Source organism: Salmo trutta, chromosome 38 (genome assembly GCF_901001165.1).
Source record: "Salmo trutta chromosome 38, fSalTru1.1, whole genome shotgun sequence".
NCBI lineage: Eukaryota > Metazoa > Chordata > Actinopteri > Salmoniformes > Salmonidae > Salmo > Salmo trutta.
The window spans coordinates 2,518,340-2,534,399 of NC_042994.1; the positions used below are offsets into that span (position 1 = coordinate 2,518,340).

General features: G+C 41.7%; 1 long non-coding RNA gene across 1 annotated transcript; it reads left to right on the forward strand.

Annotated features, from left to right (window-relative positions):
• The first annotated feature begins 23 nt into the window (after positions 1-23).
• Positions 24-13,707, forward strand: LOC115177771 (uncharacterized). Its single transcript, XR_003872488.1, has 2 exons — positions 24-408; positions 13,155-13,707. It is a non-coding gene; the product is annotated as an uncharacterized LOC115177771 (long non-coding RNA).
• The last annotated feature ends 2,353 nt before the right edge of the window (positions 13,708-16,060 follow it).

Genomic DNA, 16,060 nt, shown 5'->3' on the forward strand with positions numbered 1-16,060 from the left:
ATCTTTTTTTCTGCAGTTTTCTTGAAGATCACTCCGCGACACACACAACGCAGCGCTGTCGTTCAGGCAGCAGATGATGCGCAGTCAGCCACTGACTTGTCATTCCCACTCGCCGTCACTCACTGCTGTCATCAAATGGACTCATGCTAGCCACAAGTTCTGACTGAGCTCTATTGTCATGAAACGCATATACTGCGATGAGTTTCTCTCTCTTTCATACAAGCGTATAACGAGGAGCGCAAACAATGTGTTTTGTGTGTGGAAGTGCTTAGCAATTAGACTCGCATAACGAACAAATTAATAAAACGACACGTCCTGGCCAAACATCCACAACATGACGGTAAACCCAGGGAGTTCTTTCAGAACAGGGCAGAATGCTTCAGGAAACAGTGCTTCGATAGTGGAAAAGTAAGTAATCTAGCAAGGCATTGTTTATTTTAATAACAGGTGATTATAAGCAGTAATAAGGGAGTACTAACTAACTCTCATAGTAGTAGATGTTTCTCTTTCAAACAATCTCCTGGCCTTGTACACAGCTAATAGCTAACATTCGCAAAAGCAAGCTAGCTACTGATAGTGCAACCCTAGTAACAGTACAGATGAATATGAAAAATGATCTGGCCTACTGTACATCTTACTGTAGAAATTATTGTTGAAAACTAGTCTAGGTTGGAACTGTTGCTGTTAAAATACAATAATAATTGTTATTCTTAACTGGAATAAACTGACTGAAGCAAGATGCTTTTTGAGGCAAACACACTTACACAGTTCTGGGTTGCTCATCTACAGTAGGAAGCTGTCTCCTGCCTGACTGAGAAAGCAGTAGATGTTCTGGTCCAGTTTGGCACCACATACCTATGTGAGTCAGGGTTCTCAATTCTGACATACTTAAAAAACATGTACAGAAACAGTTTCAAGGCTGAGCATGACCTCAGTGTTGCACTGTCAAAAACAGAGCCCAGAATAGACATGCTCTCATTAGGACTGTGTGGGGGTTTTCTGGTCTACAGATAGTTGCATATTTTCATGAGCTTGGGTCCCAGGAAAACACAGAATTTCTCATTTGGATCCCAGGCTGAAAACGTTTAAGAACTCTTGCTTTAGGGACAGGCAGAAATGTATGCAATTACTGTATTTCCCTTAGGAAATGGGGGAGGGTCATGCTTTTTCAATTTCAGTCAGGGGGAGGGTTTAGTGTTTTTTTGTTTATTCCAGGGGAGGGTCATATAATTTGTAATTGATTAAATGTCAGTATTTGTCACCATGTTGGAATGTACGTATAGAATTACCATCTAACTTCTGTGTACAACCCTACTCTCTCTCTCTCTCTCTTTTCTTTATCTCTCTCTCTCCCTCATTTTCAATTTAAGGGGCTCCATTGGCATGGGAATCATATGTTTACATTGCCAAAGCAAGTGAAATAGATAATAAACTAAAGGGAAATAAACAATAAAAAAAATGAACAGTAAACATTACACTCACAAAAGTTCCAAAAGAAAGAAGGCATATCAAATGTCATATTATGTCTAAAAACAGTGTTGTTATGATGTGCAAATAGGTAAAGTACAAAAGGGAAACATAAAAATAGGTTGTATTTACAATGGTGATTGTTCTTCACTGGTTGGCCTTTTCTTGTGGCAACAGGTCACAAACCTTTCTGCTGTGATGACACACTGTGGTATTTCACCTAAAAGATATGTGAGTTTATCAAAATTGTATTTGTTTTCTAATTTATTTGTGGGTCTGTTTAATCTGAGGGAAATATGTGTCATAATATGGTCATACATTTGGCAGGATGTTAGGAAGTGCAACTCAGTTTCCACCTCATTTTTGTGGGCATTGCACATAGCCTGTCTTCTCTTGAGAGCCACGTCTGCTTTCGGCAGCTTTTCTCAATAGCAAGGCTATGCTCACTGTGTCTGTACATAGTCAAAGATTTCCTTAATTTTGGGTCAGTCACAGAGGTCAGGTATTCTGCCACTATGTACTCTCTGTTTAGGGCCTAATAGCTTCTAGTTTGCGCTCTTTTTTTCTTCTTCATCCCCTGAAGATTTCTCCAGCAGTTCACTTAATCCTGGCTCTTCAACCCCATTACTCCTCAAATCTAATAACAATCGCTCCCTTTCCCTCACATATTTCTGGCAATGATCACACCTCCCAGTCAGATGTTTCCCCACCAATTTCAATGTACTATTGAGCCTTGTGTGTCCCAGTCTCAGCCTTGTGACTACACTTTCCTCCCTTCTCTCTCGGCCTGAGGACCTGTCTGCCCCCACCTTTTCCTGGATCTTATACAGGGGTCTTCCTTTTCTCTCCTTTTTCCACAACTCTTTCCATTTGTTTTTAACCACTATCCCCTTGGCTTCTGCTTTAAGGATTGACAATTCCATCTCAACATTACACACGTGCTGATTGCCTAGTCACTTTTACATATTACCACAATTACCTAAACTACCTTGTATCCTTGCACATTGACTCGGTACCGGTACTCCTTGTACCTTGCCTCGTTATTGTTATTTTATTGTGTTACTATATTCCTTTGAAAAAAAAAATCTTACTTTTTAACTCTGCGTTGTTGGGAAAGGGCTCGGCAGTATGTGCTTGTGATGAATCTTAAACTTAATCCACAGTTATTTTTTTGAAACTATTGATCCTCTGTGGCTAAATGATGCTCTCTGGTGTATTTTGAACATTGAGAGTGAGCTCCTGTGGTTTAATAAATAAAAAAATATATATAAAAAACATACCCCCCCAATCTGGATATTGTCACGTCTACTCCCAGCCATATGAATGATGCACTGAAATTAGATACTCTCGTGGGGATCACTATGGTAGCTAGCTATGTATATTCTCAAACAAGAACGAACAAGCAAGCCCCTATCTAAGAAGCGTGTCCGACTGATCGAGCATTCTACTCAATGTTTCGTCAATGAGAGCTGATTTCTTCAAAACGTTAATTACGGTGGCTTGGAAATACAATGACATTGCAAAAGGAGGCAAATAATTAGTAAGAAAACCTTTTGTCATCATTTTGACGTTCGCCAGATTGACTGTAGATATGCAGCATAACGTTAGCTAGCTCGCTAAGATTGAGGGAATACCACCAAATCTTAGCTAACTGTCGTTAGCATTTTTGATGAACTTGTAGCTAATGACAACATTGCCATCCATTTGACGACATGATAATGATGTCAAAGTTGTTTCCTACAAAACATTTGCTTACTTTCGCAATGTCATATTTCCAGGCCACTATAGTGTTACTTAGACAAAATAGTCGTTAGTCTCCATCCATCGCGACTTTTGTGCACGTCTATGGCACCGATGGCGGAGGGAGGCTTGGAGAACATTCATAATTTCCATGAATACGTCATGGAAATTACCAGCAGGGAATCAAAGTCAAACATAAATGAATCATTCCTTTATATCAGCAAGCTGGAGATGTTCCAACAAACTTAATGCACCATAGTACAGGTCCGTCAGGAGCTCTTTCGGGGAAGTCCCGTTAGTTCTCTTATATACTGCTTACACAGACAAGTTATATTTGCATGATTTACATTATTCATCATTAACGTTTGGTTCCTGCATGTAACTTATAGAACATATTCTGGACGTTCTGTCAAAATGTCTGAGGGGGTCATGACCGTCTCTCCCTCACATCTCTACCCAGCACCTACAGGAACCAATGATTGTATGAGACAAGATTTACAATTCAAAGCTCTCTCTTCAGACAACATTTCCCCCACACATGAATATACACCTACTAGTGGAGATATATTATTGTCCATTATTTAATGAAAAATAGGAGTTAATGAAATAAGATACAGCTCTGAACACCCCCACCACACACACAGCACTCCTACTCCAAAACGGTTGATACATATGGATCCAGAGCTGCATATTATGCTACACAGGTTACCATGGTAATCAGACTTAGTAAACTGTTAGAGAATGGGAGATGGATAACAGGTTTATTATCCACTTAAACTTTATTTAGGAATCTGGAACAGGTGGCAGAGAGGAGGGAGATGAAAGAAAACATGTTTGTGCTTCCTTGTGTTTTTTCAGTGACCCTGAATGAGCAAAGCTCTTTCCACATAGACAGAAGTAAGGTTTCTCTCCTGTGTGTATGCGTTGGTGTGTAGTCAGGTATGCTGAATTATTGAAGCTCTTCCCACACTGATCACAGCTATAAGGCTTCTCTCCTGTGTGTATGCGTTGGTGTGTAGTCAGGGCTCCTGATTGATTGAAGCTCTTCCCACACTGATCACAACTATAAGGCTTCTCTCCAGTGTGTATGCGTTGGTGTCTCGTCAGGGCTCCTGAGCGATTGAAGCTCTTCCCACACTGATCACAGCTATAAGGCTTCTCTCCTGTGTGTATGCGTTGGTGTGTAGTCAGGGCTCCTGAGTGATTGAATCTCTTCCCACACTGATCACAGCTATAAGGCTTCTCTCCTGTGTGTATGCGTTGGTGTCTAGTCAGGTCTCCTGAGTGATTGAATCTCTTCCCACACTGATCACAGCTATAAGGCTTCTCTCCTGTGTGTATGCGTTGGTGTGTAGTCAGTTGTCCTGATCGATTGAAGCTCTTCCCACACTGATCACAGCTATAAGGCTTCTCTCCTGTGTGTATGCGTTGGTGTATAGTCAGGTGTCCTGAGTGATTGAATCTCTTCCCACACTGATCACAGCTATAAGGCTTCTCTCCTGTGTGTATGCGTTGGTGTGTAGTCAGGGCTCCTGAGTGATTGAAGCTCTTCCCACACTGATCACAGCTATAAGGCTTCTCTCCTGTGTGTTTGTGTTTAGTCTGGGCTCCTGACTGATTTAAGTATTTCCCACAATCAAAGCAGGTATAAGGTCCCTCCCCTGAATTAATTCTCTGATGAGATGTTAAGGTTTTAGATGCATGCTCTAGAGTGTGAATTTGCTCATGAATTGTCAAGTCTTGTTTAGCAAAACTCTTGCCACAGTCAGAGCAGCAGCGGTGAGGTTTCTTCCCTATACCTCTATGCTGGTGTTTCTTGAGGTGTTCTGATCTGGAGAGACTCTTCTCTTTCTTGTCAGCATCATGATGTTGTTGAGGCTCCCCAGATGATAAGCCCCTCCCTCTAAGAGAGCAACGATTAGAGATGTCCCCTGTGAAACAAAGACATTGAATACTTAGGTTTTGCAAATATGGGTCCATAAACAGATGGGTCCATCCATGAAATGAAGGCCTTTTGCTATTTTTCCAGTAGAAATTGTGCACCAGTATTACATTTTAAATCTGTTATTAAATCATATGAATAAAGACGTGCTAAAGTGACAATTCTGAATTTTGACAAGTCCCTCCATCAACCCTGTGTAACTTCTAGAACGATTTTAACCCACCTAATGTTAAGTTCATGTTGTATGTATCCCTATATTTCCATTATTACGGGGCTATCACTCTGTCAAGAGTGCGCCTGCGTGGGAAGTCTTGTGTTTGATGGACCTAGCCTTGAGTGGAATGGCTACCTTGTAGTGTGTTCATACGATATAGTAAACTTTGTTAAACTGGAAACTTGTCGTTGTGTCATTTCGAGTTAACATTGGTTGCAGAGGATGCGGCTATGGAACCCTGAGCTGTTCACCGGACGTGCTACCTGTCCTAGACCTGCTGTTTTCAACTCTCTAGAGACAGCAGGAGCAGTAGAGATACTCTCAATGATCGGCTATGAAAAGCCAACTGACATTTATTCGAGGTGCTGACTTGTTGCACCCTCGACAACTACTGTGATTATTATTATTTGACCATGCTGGTAATTTATGAACATTTGAACATCTTGGCCATGTTCTGTTATAATCTCCACCCGGCCCAGCCAGAAGAGGACTGGCCACCCCTCATAGCCTGGTTCCTCTCTAGGTTTCTTCCTAGGTTTTGGCCTTTCTAGGGAGTTTTTCCTAGCCACCGTGCTTCTACACCTGCATTGCTTGCTGTTTGGGGTTTTAGGCTGGGTTTCTGTTCAGCACTTTGAGATATCAGCTGATGTAAGAAGGGCTATATAAATAAAATTGATTTGATTTAATAACTACAATGTGCCACCTCGCTTTGACGAGAAGAGGTCGTACAAAAGTTAGAAAAATGAACTTGGAATCTGGACACGGGTTACTTATCTGGATGCGAAAAAGCAAGCACTTGCGGTGGTATTATCGCTAGAGATACAGCGCGAGAGATACAGCACTGGAAATATCCGTTGAGGATTTGAACAATGATGATGGTATGGGAACTTTGATCAAGGCACTGGATTCTGTATTTCTTAAATTAGTCTTAAGACCGTGCCTACGAGGCTGTTTCAAACTTTGACAGTGTTACGAGAGATATTTCGGTTGCAATGACGGACTACATCATTGATTTCGAACAAAGGTACAATAGGATGCCCAAGTACGACATGGTTCTCCCGGATGCAGTGTTAGCTTTCAAGTTGCTAGTGTCGGGTCGCGTCAATTCGAATCTGGTGTCGGAACAAAATAGTCAGCAGAGTAACTACTCATTTCTTTGTACTTTAATTAATGCAAACTCTTGAATGGTAAATATGTCGTTCGTATATACGGGCTCACTGAAACACCACGCAGGGCAGACAGAGAACTGAAATGTCATCACAAGTTCTTCTTTAAATACTTCTTGACAGACTTAGTTCCCCCTCCTTGCTGGGCCTGTCAGAGTAGAGACTGGGTGTGGTTTAGACTTACTCCAGCCTATCGTTGGCGTGCAGGTTGGTCCCAACCTCGTGACGCATCACATGTTGCCAGGCGTTTGATCTTATCTTCTTAGTGTATACTCAAGAGTCAGCAACCACTCAATTCCCAGTGATTTTACTTATACTGTTGTTTCTCCACTCTACCTGTTCCTTACATGCTCCCCTTGTGATGGGTTTCACAACCTCCTATCACTAAGTCAGCTGCCTACACCTTGTTACACAATGCACAGTTCTCTAAAACCCCTACATTGCAACCATTATCTTGTTATTGCTGTTGTTCAGCAAAAATCTCTTGCAAAACCCTGTTTTGAAGCATCAGCCTTCTGTCCACATGACCCACCATCACATGAGCCACTTTCTCTAACATATAGCAGTATTCAATTGTCTATTGTTTATATACTTAATATTGTGGCATAGCTTCTCTGTTATTTTATATAGGTTATGCTAACAAATAGTTGGTTAAACCCTAACAGTATATACTGCCTGTCTAGATGGTAGGGAGAAACAGTTGGCTTTGACTGCTTGTGCTCTGCTGACTTTTGCATCAATGAAGTCGGCACTAAAAATCATTTTTGGTGAAAAGACGTCGGTCGCGCCAATAACAGATGGATTGCAGGTGACGCAGCATATCACACTGAGCAGCAGAGAAAAGGTGCCAACAAGTCACGTTCTCAAAACAACCAGAAGAGGGCGCCATTGCCCGGCACAAATCCACTGGACAAATATGGAAGGAGATCAAAATGTGCTATTTGTCAAAGCACTTACCATTGGGTTAGACTATCCTCATAAAAATGAACAAGTTAAACTAACAGAGCAAAATATAAACACAGAGATAGAGGAGTGTAACATTACACTGTTTTCAAACAAATCTGCTTCTGATACTGAGATTTTTTTATAGTTGAATCCTTAGGATCTGCTGTGATTGATACTGCATGTACACGGACAGTGTGTGGTGCAAAATGGCTTGATAGTTATGTCAGTGAACTAAATATGAAAGAAGTACAAAATATGATTGACACACCAAGCAACAGAGCTTTCAAATTTGGAGATGGGAGAATCATCCATTCTACCAAGAGAGTTAAGATACCAGCAAAAATTGGTCAGACTAAGTGTCACATTGAAACAGAGGTGGTCCCTACAGATGTCCCCTTACTATTAAGCAAAGCTTCCCTCAAGAAGGCAGGGGCTGTACTAGACATAAAAATGACAAGGCAATGATGTTTAAACAACCAGTGACTCTTGAACTTACTACCTCAGACCACTATTGTGTAAATATTTTAGACAAATACATCACACAGAGTCCATGTAAAAATGAGATTCTGACAGTCACAGAAAACATGAACACAAAAGAAAAAACACAAAGTATTGTTAAAGCTTCACAAACAGTTTGGACATGCTACAGTTGACAGACGTCAGAAGTTACTCAGCAGTTCAGGGAATAATGATGATGAGAGTATTTCTATTCTACAGCAGATAGTTAACAGTTGTGAGACATGTCAAAAATACAGTAAACCTAAGGCCAAACCAGCTGTTGGTTTGCCACTGGCTTCCAAGTACAATGAAACAGTGGCTGTAGATCTAAATGAGCTAGGACCAAATGTGTGATACCTTCACATAATGGACCACTTCACACGCTTCAGTGCTGGAAGCATTGTGAATACAAAGAAACCCAGTGACATCATCAAGCACTTCATTCATTCCTGGATAAGTGTGCATGGCCCGCCCCAGAAATTGTACAGTGACAATGGAGGAGAACTCAATAATAATGAAATAAGAGAAATGGCAGAGAAATTCAACATGGAAGTAAAGACAACTGCTGCATACATTCTGGAGAGACAAAATCAAACACTCACAGAGATCATGCTGAAAGTGAAGCAAGACAATGGATGTGACTGGAAAACAGCCCTAGATTGGGCTTTGATGGCAAAAAACTCAATGCACAATGTTCATGGCAACAGCCCATACCAACTAGTGTTCAGGCATAACCCTAATCTTCCCTCTGTACTGGTTGACAAGCCACCAGCACTAGAAGGGACCAGTGTGAGTGCATGGGTGGGACAGCACCTGTCAGCACTACATGCAGCGAGAAAAGCGTTCACTGAAGCAGAGTGCTCAGAAAGAATTCGCAGGGCTCTGCGTAAACAGCTACGACCCACCTATGAGAAGTACGAAACTGGAAACAAAGTGTACTACAAACGAGTTGACTGTCAAGAGTGGAAAGGACCGGGAGTAGTCATTGGCCAAGATGGTGTGGTGATATTTGTGAGGCACGGAGGCATCATTGTCAGGGTGCATCACTCAAGATTGCGGAAATTAAATGATCAAGATAGAGGGGCTGATGCTGAGAATCAGTCTCCTAATGAAAATGACAAAAAGGACACAGTAACAGACACAAACCTACCAGATGTCACATCCAATGATATGGACATTGAAACTGACACAGGAAATGGAGCAGAGACAACCATGACACAGGTAATACTGTTGAGCGTTCAAATGAGGAAAACATTCAACAGCCACATGTGTTAAGACAACATGGTTGTTCCAATCTGAAAACTGGACAAACTGTTAAATACATGGACAGAGAACGTGGTATTCCACATACAGCAACCGTCATTGGACGAGCAGGAAAAGTAAAACACCAGAACTGGTACAACTTGCAGTACTCTGAACCAGCTACACTTTCTGGTACAACGGGGTCAGCTGACCTGTCACTTGTAGATCATCTCAGAATTGAACCAATGGAAAATCGAGAAAAACAGAATGCCATTCAAAATGATGATGTACCAGAAACAAAGGATGTGTCATTTGACTCAGCTAAGCTTGATGAGCTCAGTAATTGGAGGAAAAATTGAATGTTTGAGGAAGTCAAAGACATTGGCCAAAAATGTGTCTCAACAAGGTGGGTGTGTACCCTTAAAGAATCCTTAACTGGAATAGTGCCTAAACCACATCTAGTGGCTGGAGGTTTTGAGGAGCTGGCTGCTAAACAACTCCCAAAAGACTCACCGACATGCACCTCAGAGTCACTCATGACAGTGATCTGCCAGAAAAAAATGGAAACTTAATTCCATAGACATCAAATCTGCATTTTTGCAGGGAACAGCTGTCAAGAGACATTCACATCCAACCTCCGCCTGAAGCTAAGAGCGATGGAACACTGTGGAAACAAAAAATGATGTGTATGGCCTGGCAAATGCATCACTCTACTGGTATAACAAAGTCAAGGCAACAATGCTGAATACAGGTGGAAAAATGTCACAAGTGGATCCTGCAGTCTTCTATTGGCTTGATCAAGACTGCAATGTGACTGGAGTACTTGCCTGTCATGTTGAAGACTTTATCTGGGGTGGCTCACAGACCTTTGCTACAACTGATTCCACACCTCAAAGCTGTTTTCCAGGTCGGCCGTGAGGAGCATGATCATTTTTGTTATGTTGGCATGGAGTTTATTACAGTTGATGGAACAATACTGATGCAACAGGAGAGCTATATCAAGAATCTTCAACCCATTCACATGGATTCTTCAAGAGTCGTACAAAGGGATTCACCTCTCTGTGGAATTGAAGCTGATCAATTGAGGTCAAAGATAGGTCAAATTATATGGGTTGCTAGACAGAGTAGTCCTGATGTAATGTTTGATGGCTGCAACTTGGCATCTAACACAAAACACGCCACTGTACAAACCATTCATGAGGCAAACAAAGTTGTCCGTAAACTGAAATCACAAGTGACTAAAGTTTCAGCATGTTGGAAAAGATGACTCTTTGAAACTAGTTGTCTTCAGTGATGCTTCCCTGGGGAACCTTACAGATGGAGGTACACAAGGTGGACATCTAATCGTGTTAATGGGTGAAGGAGGAAGATTCTCACCTATCTGTTGGCAGTCAAAAAGGATCAGAAGGGTTGTCCGAAGCACACTTGCTGGAGAAACCCTTGCTCTTGCGGATGGAATTGACAATGCTATCTTTCATGCAACTCTGTTCTCAGAGCTTACCACTGGTGAGACAAAACGACACATTCTACCTGTAGTTTAGTTGATGCTGTGAAGTCAACCAAGTCTGTCACAGAGAAAAACTTTGTCTTGAGATAAGCAGCATCAAGGAACTTATTCAAGCACAGCGGATTTTGTGGTCGACCACAAAGGAACAGCTTGCTGACTGTGACTAAAAAAGGAGCATCCGGTCTTGGGCTCCTACAGGCTCTCCTCCTACAGGCTCTCAGTAATGGAAAGTGGGAGCTTGATTAATACAAATAAAAACTGTGTCACACAACCCATTTGGAATGGGGAACTTGAATAATACTTGGACATTTAATTATGTTGTTGATGTTTTATTTGTCTTTAAAGAAAAAGATGGAGATTGTTAAGTATCTCTATATTTCTGTTATTACGGGGCTATCACTCAGTCAAGAGTGCGCCTGCGTGGGAAGTCTTGTGGTTGATGGACCTAGCCTTGAGTGGAATGGCTACCTTGTAGTGTGTTCATACGGTATAGTAAACTTTGTTAAACTGGAAACTTGTCGTTGTGTCATTTCAAGTTAACACCTAATACAATAATTTCTCCAAGTTTTACAATCGTTGAGTAAAGTTACAAGCGCAGAATAATACGTTCATTGTGAATAGTCAAGTAGTATAAGAGTTTGATTTCAACATTGTGTGGCAAAGAAGGGGGTCGAGTGATAAATGTCAGATATGTGAGGGCAGAACTAATAAACGGGCTCTGCCCGATCACTAAAATGGCCACCCCGATCAGAACTACAGATCACAAAGTGGCCGACTGCCAAAACTACAATTCCCAGAAGCAAGGGGAACCCTCAGAAGGTGGAGCCGACCCACAGATAAAAGGTCAAGAAAAACCAGGAAGAGAGAGAGAGAGGGCGGGAAGGATCTATGAACCATAGAGAAAGAGACAATCTACATTGTCTGGATTTACCGTGTACGAGCTGGACTGTTTTGGACTTACCTGTTGGCGTTTAGACCTGGACCTACCGAGAACCAGATTTGTGTACTGAACCCTGCTATCCTTGACCCTACCTGCGGCCTGGGTGGACCAGGACAGAGAAACAAACACACAGGTACTGTCATGTTCGAAAGAACTTTCATTCTGGGCTGACTTTGGTGACAGTTTCCCACTTAATTTGTGGCAAACGCTCCTAACTTTGAAGAGGTTTGCCACAATTGACATGCTATGAAAGAAGAATTTCCCTAATAAACCTGTTTACATGGACACATCTGAAATAAGGCTACCTGATGGGACTTTGATAAACGCTGAAAATTGTCAAAATAAACGTTCTACCACAGCGACTTATTTTTTTTAAGCAGTATAAAGTTTGTATGTGAAAACTATTTCTAAGATGCGTACTTTCAGTTTTTTTTCTGAACTCACTGCACTCGCGCAAAAGAAGTTAGCGTGCGCTGCTTGTGTTAGCACATGCACAGATTAAATACACCTCTAACTCTGATTAAAGCGTTTACGTGTCCTAATCATTCTAAAGATTGTTCAGAAAACCAGGTGTTTTTAAAGGGGTATGCTTACTTCTGTTATAAACTTACACCAATTAAGATAAGCAGAGTAAGGTGTTTACATGACTAATGCCATACTCAAAGTCACCAAATAACTAGGGCTTTACATGCACACTAATCATATCCTATTAAACTGATTATGGTATAATTATGGTATAATCAGTTTAATAGGAAATTATTAGTGTGAATGTAAAGCCCTAGTTATTTGGTGACTTTGACAGTCATTTCTGAACATTATTTATTTCATGTAATTAGTGATTCATTTACATCTGTCCCTCATTTTAAGATCAACCCATGTTTTAATATGGTGAAACTGTTACTTACATTTTTTGGGCAAAAGAAACATTGAATGTCAAATCATAGAGTAAAAGCATGTTTGCTGGTTGTAGTCTTACCGATTCTCTGGTGTTTTTTGTAGAAAACTGAGCAAGTGAACCATTTTACCCAGAAATTAATATGGCAGAATATTTATTTTTTTGTGAAGCAAGCATTCAATTCTCACTCCCTGTGGAACAAAACTAGCTTCCATTACCACTGTCATAAGCAAATTTATGGCTGATTTTAAAGGACTATTTTACCACTGTAATCTGGTGGTTGTGTTGTTTTCAGTAATCCCCTGTTACTTTATTTAGCACATTGACACTTACTACAGTATGTATTTTCATATAACCTCTTGAGATGGGAAAACATGTTATGAAATCTAACATGTGCTCTTCATAAAAACGTTAAAATTAGGTAAAATCAAACGCTTTTTGGGGGGGACCAAGTTACACTTCTCAAAATTGGGTGGAACTATCAAATATTTTTAACAGTATAATTTACCAATTAATTGTTACAGAAGCAGACTAATCCACACACCATGGTTCTTACTTAATGAAATCATATCTCCATGTTCCTCTTCTCGTCTCTCAGTTCCACTCTGCCCCGGTGTTTTCCTACAGTCGACCAGAACCAGCAGTAAAGTACGGAGAGGTGGTGGACCTGGGGACTCCTGGAGGGTGGAGGGGGACGGACTAGCTTTGTCCTGTTGGCCACAAGAAGTTTACAGTTGATCATTAAACCAAATATTGTATTAAGTCAGTCTAAACCTCTGATTTGGGTGCATCCCTCGAATATCTCATTTTAGCGGAAATGCTACCTGCCTGCCCAAACAGAACACAGCAACGTGGAGGTTCAAATATGATGAAAACTAGGCCTAGACATTTTATAAAACACAGCGGGCATATAATGTTAAAACCAGATTTACCCGATCCATTGTTGAAGCTACTGTTTCTTTGTATGATATGAACTGTTCGTCGCTAGCTGTCCGCGTCAACAACTTTCTGTTGTCTTGTTCTTTAAGGTTTTATGGCAGACTACACCTATTGCCGCCACCTACTGTACGGCGGGTGAACAACAAATAAAGATATCCATCCAAATTATTTCTATCGTAGGTAAAGAATTCATGCAGGACTTCTCTCCATAATTGTGTCAAATCTTCATGAATTTGTTCCATTATAAATCTACTGATGTCTTGCCACAGATTCTTTACATGAAACCATTTAAAAAAAGATGCAACACTGTTTCTGGGTGGTCATTAGAATTGGTTCAATTTTTTTATATTTTTTATTTTTTTATTTCACCTTTTTTTTTTTAACCAGGTAAGCTAGTTGAGAACAAGTTCTCATTTTCAACTGCGACCTGGCCAAGATAAAGCAAAGCAGTGCGACAGAAACCACAACACAGAGTTACACATGGAATAAACAAGCGTACAGTCAATAACACAATAGAAAGAAAAGAAAGGCAATAAATAGGCCATAGTAGCAGAGTAATTACAATTTAGCAGATTAACACTGGAGTGATAGATGAGCAGATAATGATGAGCAGATGAAGGTGTGTAGTAGTGATACTGGTGTGCAAAAGAACAGCAAAGTAAATAAAACAATATGGGCATGAGGTAGGTAAATTGGGTGGGCTATTTACAGATGGACTATGTACAGCTGCAACAGTTGATTAGCTGCTCAGATAGCTGATGTTTAAAGTTAGTGAGGGAAATGTAAGTCCAGCTTCAGCGATTTTTTGCAATTCATTCCAGTCACTGGCAGCAGAGAACTGGAAGGAAAGGTGGCCAAAGCAGGTGTTGGCTTTGGGGATGACCAGTGAGATATACCTGCTGGAGCGCGTGCTACAGGTGGGTGTTGTTATCGTGACCAGTGAGCTGAGATAAGGCAGAGTTTTACCTAGCATAGAGCTATAGATGACCTGGAGCCGGTGGGTCTGGCAATGAATATGTAGCAAGGGCCAGCCGACTAGAGCATACAGGTCGCAGTGATGGGTGGTATAAGGGGCTTTAGTAACAAAACGGAGGGCACTGTGATAGACTACATCCAATTTGCTAAGTAGAGTACTCGAAGCTGTTTTGTAGATGACAACGCCGAAGTTGAGGATCGGTAGGATGGTGAGTTTGGCGGCGTGAGTGATGGAGGCTTTGTTGCGAAATAGAAAGCCCATTCTAGATTTGATTTTGGATTGGAGATGTTTGATATGAGTCTGGAAGGAGAGTTTACAGTCTCGTTTGAAGGTTAGTTAACACAGTGTCAGAGAGAAAATAAATGGGTAGCGGTTCATAGGAATTGATCCGGTGTCCGATAAGGAAATGATTCCAGACTCAAATCTGTCATCTTTTTCACTTCCAACCTCCCAGCCTAGTCAAGTTGACTCAGATTTGATCCCTAGATTGTACAGTCTTGTCTCTACCAAACAGTATTGCACCAGAGACGCACTGGATCAACATTGTCATCATCACCTCTTGCCAGAGACGCAATACCTAGGTATTTGTAGTTGTCCACATATTCTAGGTCAGAACCGTCCAGAGTTGTAATGCTAGTCAGGCGGGCGGGTGCGGGCAGCGAACGGTTGAAAAGCATGCATTTGGTTTTACTAGCGTTTAAGAGCAGTTGGAGGCCACGGAAGGAGTGTTGTATGGCATTGAAGCTTGTTTGAAGGTTAGTTAACACAGTGTCCAAAGAAGGGCCAGATGTATACAGAATGGTGTCGTCTGCGTAGAGGTGGATCAGGGAATCACCCGCAGCAAGAGCGACATCGTTGATATATACAGAGAAAAGAGTCGGCCAGAGAATTGAACCCTGTGGTACCCCCATAGAGACTGCCAGAGGTCCGGACAACAGGCCCTCCGATTTGACACACTGAACTCTGTCTGCGAAGTAGTTGGTGAACCAGGCGAGGCAGTCATTTGAGAAACCAAGGCTATTGAGTCTGCCGATAAGTATACGGTGATTGACAGAGTCGAAAGGCTTGGCCAGGTCGATGAAGACGGCTGCACAGTACTGTCTTTTATCGATGATTTTACATTTTACATTTAAGTCATTTAGCAGACGCTCTTATCCAGAGCGACTTACAAATTGGTGCATTCACCTATAATATCCAGTAGAACAACCACTTTACAATAGTGCATCTAAATCTTTTAAAGGGGGGGGGTTAGAAGGATTACTTTATCCTATCCCAGGTATTCCTTAAAGAGGTGGGGTTTCAGGTGTCTCCGGAAGGTGGTGATTGACTCCGCTGTCCTGGCATCGTGAGGGAGATTGTTCCACCATTGGGGTGCCAGAGCGGCGAACAGTTTTGACTGGGCTGAGCGGGAACTGTGCTTCCTCAGAGGTAGGGAGGCGAGCAGGCCAGAGGTGGATGAACGCAGTGCCCTTGTTTGGGTGTAGGGCCTGATCAGAGCCTGAAGGTACGGAGGTGCCGTTCCCCTCACAGCTCCGTAGGCAAGCACCATGGTCTTGTAGCGGATGCGAGCTTCAACTGGAAGCCAGTGG